Below are 7,958 nucleotides of genomic sequence, written 5' to 3'. Positions count from 1 at the left end.
TCAACTTTATCAACAGGTGGTAATTGATAGTTTACAGGTTATGTCACATTAGTTTATGAAGTTCATTAGCTTGGAAGATCCAACTTTTGTCAAGAGTACTCCAGAGTTGACTAGGTCCATAAGAGACACAGAGTAATAGTTGCAAAGGACTTATATGACTTGTATATGATTTATGAGAACTTCTTTTTGTGTGGAAGAAGGAGAGGAGTGCAGCCGCGTTTTGCGGTGCATTTTTCGGGCCTGCACACCTGTGGAAGATGGAGGGAGAGTTGAAGGCTATGGTGAATGCTCCAAAGCATGCAAACACAAAGCAAACTGAAGATAAAGAGGAGATACAAACAAAGAAGGTAAGAGTCCTTTTTGCCCCATCCATTTGGTATCACAAAAATGAGTGGTATGATAGTCCATGAAAGGAAAAAATAGAGATAAAGTATTCAACCTGCTCTTATGAGCGTCTTCTTCCATTCTCTTACCATATTCGTGTACCATTGAAGCCCTTCTTGAGCCCAAGTACTTGAGTGACTTTGGGGCAAGTCAAGATGTGATTTTTGCCAACGTATGGGCTGAATAGGCTCTCCCAAAACTGTCATAAATAGGGCAGCCACTAAAACTCATTCATTTAAAGGGGTTTCTTGAAATCTAATCACTTCCTTGTGTAGACAATGCTCCCGATACAATAGGGCATTGGTTGATATTGTAATGAGAGGCTTTCCCATGAGTTTGTATACATTTATGAGTCAAGTTTGAGGGCTGGAAATTACTATTTTAATGCAGGGATGAAGTACATTTGTGGTTCTAATGATGCATTTTTATCATCCTTTGGACTCTATGTTAGTTGTAATGAGTTCTATCTCTCTATACCTTGTATCTTGAAGTTTCAAAACATGTATCTTCATGAAATGGAGGGTATTAGAGCTTGAATTTGTTGTAGGAAATGGAACAAAATCTGATATAGATCTATGCATAAACCTCATGGTTATTGATGTAATCACATCCAAGTTTATTATGGTAAACTTGTATGACACGGCTATGTAAGAAATTGGTTACTCTCTATCTCATCTACTCACTCCATAACCCGCGAGAATCCATCAAACCCCAATCATTTTCCTCTCTCCTCTTTGAATTTTTCACTCCTTTTCTGCTCTAAACCCTGGTGGTAGACCTTCAACCCCCAACACAACGACAGTGGTGAACCTGACGTGAAGGTCGGCTGCAGAAGAGAAAGCACAATGGGAGAATAAACAGGTTCGAGAGGAGATGCCTTGCAGCAGTTGGTTCGTCTGATGCAAGAGAACCAACAACAACAATTGTAATTTCAATAGCAGATGCAACTGCAGCAACAATGGAGGCAAGATGAAGAGCAGAATGATGTTGTTGCCATTAAAGCTTTGGAGGCAATTGGACAGGAGCTCAAGCAATTTAATGGGAAAAATGTGTCCTCTTTTATCCGCCTCTATACTAACAAGATGGCCTTCTTTGGGGCCCCTCATCATGCTTGGAGCCGATATTTTTCCCATTGTCGTACTACTGCGCATCCGAGGTGTGGAATCCACCAAAAAATTTGTGTGTGTGACATTTGTTACTTTGTACATACTTAGTCATTGTGTTTGCATTTTGTTCTGCGTGGGCAGTATAGGGAGAGAGAGCTCTCCATTTGTATGATAAAATGCAACGGTCAATTTTGAGAATTGGCAAATATTCCTATGTTGCTGCACTAAAAGCATGTGCCTCGACATCAAACATTGATCGGGGAAGGCTCATCCATAAGTAGATCATGGAGAGTGGGATACAATCAGATATTATGTTGGGGAATACACTTGTTGCTAAGTATTCAAAGTGTGGGGATTTTGAAGAGGCAAGGAAATTCTTTGATAATATGCCTCATCGTGATGTGGTCTCGTGGGGTGCATTGATCACGGGACATGCACAACATGGAGAAGGCCTTCTAGCTCTTGAGTATTTTGAGCAAATGCAGCTTGATGGCATAAAGCCAAATAAAGTGATCTTTGTAAGCATGTTGAGGGCCTGTGCTACTATAGGAGCTATAGAACAAGGCAAATTGATCCAAAAGAAGATAATAAAAGATGGGTGCAAGTTAGATGTTTTTGTATCAACTGCCTTGGTTGATATGTATGCTAAATGTGGTATCTTGAAGGAAGGAAGCCGAATATTCAGTGGTCTGTCAAAAAAAAAGGATGTGATTTCTTGGAGTGCAATGATTGCAAGCTACGCCAGTGTGGGAATTTCAAGCACACAAAGCAGTATTTTGATGGCATGCTGCATGAAGGGAATTCTGCTATTGTGAGGGGCTGCTTTTCGACATGTTGATGTAGAAGAGCTATATTGGGGGGAATAAAAGTGTAGTGTATCTGACAAAGAGAGCGAGGAATCAGGGATGTTTTTTTGAAGCTCGAAAGGGGTTTTGCCTGAGATAAGGGGATTGGGTTCGTGTTCCCAGGGCTGTGCAGCTACTGTGCAAAAGGATCTTCTCGCCAGGGCGGACCAAGCCCACGTGGAAGCAGTAGCTCGAGTTCTTGAATAGGTGGCCATCCTCAAGCAGAACGTTGCTGACTTTCTTTGGGGAACATGGAGATAATTACTTCCAACATTGAGAATGATGGCTCTGGATACCTTGGTGCAATTGCTGCACGTAGCATAGTAGAAGATTTTATGTTCGATCAAGCTGCACATAGCGATTTTCTTGGTGCTATTCTAAGTACTGGAATCTCTCGAGCAAAAACTAGTGACATTGTTGTCCAGGGTGACATTGGTGCACAAGTGATTATTGCTCCTGATCTAGCCAATTCCCTTATTTCTTCTCTTACTCAGGTTCGTAGAACTCCAATTATTTGTAAAGTGGTTCCATTGGCAGATCTCCAAATTAAACCTCCCAGGTGAGAGGTAGCAAAATGGTTCAGATCATAAAATCTGTTGAAGCGTCTCTTAGAGTGGATGCACTAGCAAGTGCTAGTTTCAAGATATCCCGGTCTAAGCTGGTTGACCTGATTAGTGCTACGGGTGTCCATGTAAATTGGGAGGAAAAGCTGAAGCTGATGCTAAGGGATTACTGTTGAAGGGAGCGATCAAGCGACAGATGTTTGGGTGTGATCGAATTTAGGGGAGAAATTAAAGTCATATGATCCTATTATTTGCGAAGAAAGCTATTAATGTGGTGATCAATTTTGACTTCCCTAGGAACTCCGAGACGTATTTACATTGAGTGGGCCGCTCTAGAAGGTTTGGACATCCGGGGCTGGCTGTAAGTTTGATAACATATGAATACCATTTTCAATTCTACAAAATTGAGCCAGAGCTAAACATTGAAATCAAATCCATAACTGCAGAGGTTGATAAGGCTATGTATTGTAGATAAACACCATGGTTTTCACCAAGGTTTTTCATTTGATTACTAGCAGTTACTGATTATGGACAGCATGGAATGTTGAGGCTTTTCTGGACTTTGACTGGATGCGATAAGCTTCTGGTTCTGCACAGTCAAGTTGCTATTAAGCTAGACTCGAATGACTTGCCATGAGATCTAACACTTGGATATATTAGTGGTTTCACAGCATAAGAATCTTCCTTCATACAGGTTTAAAATGGTTGAATTTGCTCCCATTACACCAGCATTGTTGTTCAAAGACTTTGCTGCAGGGATTGGGATGCACATAATCATATTCATTTTTGCAAACAGCTTACTGGAGCTAGAAAAGATTCATCGGAGAGTAGTAGCAGGCAACTAAACAATGCTAACAATTTTGAAAGATTCACTTGTTTGTACTAGCGATGGTTCAGTATCTGTACATGGTATAGAGGTAAAGAAATCTTGCTTAGTCAACATTGTATATAAACCAGCAGTAATGATAAAAATTCATGTGGTGCAAGTTTCTAGAGTGGCAGTTGTATGAACCTGTAGAGGACAGACTACTGTTCTGCCAGTGTCATTTAGTGGAATATTTTGGTTGCAGATATTGAGCTTGGTTCTAGTATAAGTTATCATTTGTGCAATGCTGTTGAGATATCGAGCTCCACTCGTGATATGCCAGGGTGACCGTTGTGTATTTATGTCACCGACTTGTCAGTTGCAGATGCGATTGGTACACCGCCCATGAATAATAGCTAGATGACAGCTATCCTTATCTACTCTAGTTCGTGGCTCAGTTAGTATGCCACCTTAGTTAGTTGAGTTTGGTTTGAGACCCATATATAGGGTTCTTCTATTTCTTTATAAGAGAGTTCTTTTGGCTTACACAACTAAGAAGAGGAAAACTGTTTTCAGCCTCCACCCTTGTGTGTATTCCCCCATTGTGCAAGCAAGAAAGCTACAAGTGAGACTCCTTCCTTCTCTCCCACAATCTTGACATGGTATCAGAGCCTTGTTCGTGGTAAGGAGCTCAAGAAAGCAAGCCAAGCTCGCGGTGTTCTGGTAAGAGGAGCAGTGTTGCTTTCATTTTCTGTTTTGGGAGAAGATCTCTGCAGGTAGCACAGCCGAAAATTGCAAGAGTGCATTGTCTCAGGTTGAGACACCCTTCGCGATGAAGCAAGAGGGCAGTATATGCTGCGGGATAGGGCTTTAGCCCTAGGCGACCCTGTTTTTTTTATTTGAGCCCATTTCGGGCCTGTTTTGAAGGCGAAAGTTTTTTGCACGCACTTAGAAAAAGGCCCTGTTTTATGCTGTGCGACCACTGTTCTACAGGTCAGTGAAAAGTTACCACAGAAATTTCATCGTATGCTTGTGTGCATAGACATTGGGAGTTACAGAATCATCATTGGTTCCTGGTTATGCAAAATCGTCACTAGGAAGTGACTGTGTGGTCAAATACCACTTTCGTCAGTTTTGCAGATTAGCCCGTGTGAGGCTGAAGTTGTGTTCTTTGCAGTGACAGAATTTTTTGCAGTGTTCTGTAATGGCGTCTGATTCTCTTTCACAGATTGTCACTGAAAAGCTTGACAAGAACAACTTCCAAGCATGGAAGTTTAGAATGACGAATTTCCTTATGGGAAAAGGATATTGGGAATTTGTTGCAGGAAATGAAGAAGACATTCAATCTTATGCAAGAAAAAAGCAAACCCCCTTCCATGTCGCTCAAGCATATCCTGAAAGCATTGCTTCTCTGAGGATAGCAAGAAATCACCATTTCTATTTTTTAATTTAGCAAGAGTCTCTGCTGAAAATTTATGGCCTATATGCTCTGGATTCCTCAAAATTAGTTTATTGGCAGCCCTCTCTATTTGTTGATCACTGTCAAGTGGAAGCGGTACAGCTACGGCTTCACCTTCTTATCGATAGTCTTGTATTTCGTGTCAACCCTGGCTTCATTATGATCCTCTGTATTCCTCAAATCTTGCTATAAATCAGTAATTCTGCACTCTGGTGGCCTGAATATCCTCAGCCCTTTGCTCTATGGACTGCATAGGAACAACCCTAAACTCTGGATGCTGAAATATTTCAGTAGTAAACTCTATTGGCTGAAAGTTTTCAGCCCTCTGGGTCTTTGTAGGCTGATCAAAATCAGCCAGAAACTCTGTTTGCTGAGTTTCTTCAGTACTCAATACTTTTTGCTGAGTCACCTCAGCCTCTGACTCTATCTGTGACACAAAATTTGAAATTTCATGAAATATGTCTAGGGATTGCACTGATACATTACTGTGACAACTCTGCATATCAATTTTTAGCATATTTTTCATCTCTGTCATCGTATCTACACAAATCATACTATCATACATCCCATCTATATGCTCATCATCCTCTAAAATACTTGCATTTTTCAAATCTTTCTCCTTCTTGCATATGTACTGCCTGGCAGCTCTAGGCAACTTAGAAATCTTCTGATAACTCATCGAACTGTTTGCTAAAATTCCAACAAAATTGGAGGAGAAAACACTGCTGCCAGGAGGCGAGAACTCCAATCTCCTCTGCTCTGTACCACCATTGTCTCGCGGAACAATGGTACCTAATGAAAACCCAAATCCCTCACAATTGGCAAAGATGCATCTCGAAGAGTATTCCTATTTCTATCATAGTTTACACACACAGTCATAAACTGAACTACTCTCACACCATCTTTACTGCGAATCCGTGCATAAGCAGATCCATCATCCATTACTTTCATATCCATGCGCATTTCTGTGATGAATGGCTATCCAAGGATTATGGGGTAAGAGCATGAATCTTGCACAAAGAAATGGAAATCCTCCTCTACATCTCCAATAGAAATCCTGACACTGGGACAAGCAGCATACGAATCACCTGTAGTGTTATTGGCGGCTCTCATATGCCACCCATGCTCTGCATCCATAGGCCATCTATTACTTTCATAAACTCCATGAACTATGAAATTATTCTCTGAACCATGATCCACAAAAGCAACATAAGGCACCTGTTTCTCTCCAATTTTTACCATCATTTCTGTAGTTGCCCTAGCCCAATGACTCCATGCAAAATGACTGCGTGGTACCAAGATAGGCTTATTAGTTTTAGCATAATGCATAGGCTGAACCCTCTTCTCTGTTTGCGGAAAAATAGAAGCATTTTCAACCATAACCTCAACCTCATCCCCATCCAACTCCCCAATCAAAAATCCCTGTGTATCAGTAGTAGGCAATGCATGTCTTTTTCTCTTCAGGACTTCTTGGAACTGATCTTGAAACTCTCTTTTCGAGATGCCCAAAACCTAAAAAATAGTAAAAGTCACCTCACTACCAAGTATCTTGTCATTAAAAATTTTCTTCATATCCGTAGATGTCTCAATATCGGACATCAATCTAAATCCTCGCTGCTTTCTCTCTCTAAGCTCTTGCCTCTTTTCTTTCTTTTGAGCATCTTCCATCTGTCATTCCGGCCCTGGTCTCAAAGATGGCCCTGCAGTAGGTGGAGTAACAAACTCACCCCCTCTACTCTTTTTAGCTGCATTTGGATTCTGTTCATCTCTGTTACGCTTCTCCTCAACAAGTACATCTGCTCCCTGAGACTTAGCCAAGTAGGCATAAATAGTGTGCTTGTCAACAGGCGAGTCCCAACCTGTCTCAGATATGATGCTAGAACCTGCACTAGTCAAAACAATCTGCTAAATTTTCCCCTTGTTTGCCATCTCCAAAGCATATGTCCATAATGCTGACTGACTCTCTGAACCTTTCTCAATCTGGACTCCATATGCAGAAGCATCTCCTCTAGCTACCACATAAGAAGTACCCACAGCCATATCATCTACTGATTTCTTCATTCTGCCTTTCCCAAAATTGGTAGCAAGCGGAGTTCCTGTTTCAGTCAACCAGATCTTTCCATCTTGTCCCCAAAATACCAAATTTTTCCTCCTTGCATCTTGAAAAGATTCACAATCCCTGCAATGCTGATTGTCCGTACTATCACACCAAATACATCTTTGATCTATCCTACGTGCAGTAGGAGCACTCCTAGGTGCAGTAGGAGCACTAGAAGAAACAGTAGGCGCAGTCGAAGCAAACTGCTCTTTCAATTTTCCCACCAATTCGGCTTTAACTGACTCCAGTGTCAAATCCATTATGCCTTTGATTATGTCATCAAGAGAGGAAGGAACCAATGGAGCGGATGGTTTTGGAGCAGAAGGAGCCGGCATCGGTCTTGGAATAGGAGGAATATGAGGATTAGAAACAGTAGGATCTAGCATAGGCCAAGAAACTGGCTGAGGAAGAGAAGAAATGACAGGGGTAGAAGCAGACATAGGAGCACAAGATGGCGTCGGTGTCATGGAACCGTTCTGTAAGCGGGTCTTCCATATCCTCCTCTTGGTCAAAGTCGAGACTGCATCCTGGGCATCATGCCAGTCCATTTTAAGAAGCTCTCCTAATTCTTCCTGAAGGGCAGGATCTGCTGCTTGCAAGAAAAGCTCAACTTTCTCAACATCCAACGCTCTTTGTTCAATAGCATCAAGCTGACTATACCTCTCTTCAAATTCTCGTATCAATTTTGAAGCAGCTAG

The 7,958-nt window shown here is 41.6% G+C and overlaps 1 pseudogene; it reads left to right on the top strand.

Annotated features, from left to right (window-relative positions):
• The first annotated feature begins 1,774 nt into the window (after positions 1 to 1,774).
• On the top strand, positions 1,775 to 3,074 carry LOC148021116 (uncharacterized; annotated as a pseudogene).
• The last annotated feature ends 4,884 nt before the right edge of the window (positions 3,075 to 7,958 follow it).

The sequence above is a fragment of the Lygodium microphyllum genome, chromosome 18 (genome assembly GCF_053477565.2).
Source record: "Lygodium microphyllum isolate KBCC chromosome 18, Lygodium_microphyllum_v1.1.10, whole genome shotgun sequence".
NCBI lineage: Eukaryota > Viridiplantae > Streptophyta > Polypodiopsida > Schizaeales > Lygodiaceae > Lygodium > Lygodium microphyllum.
This window is presented reverse-complemented; position numbering and strand designations above follow the sequence as displayed.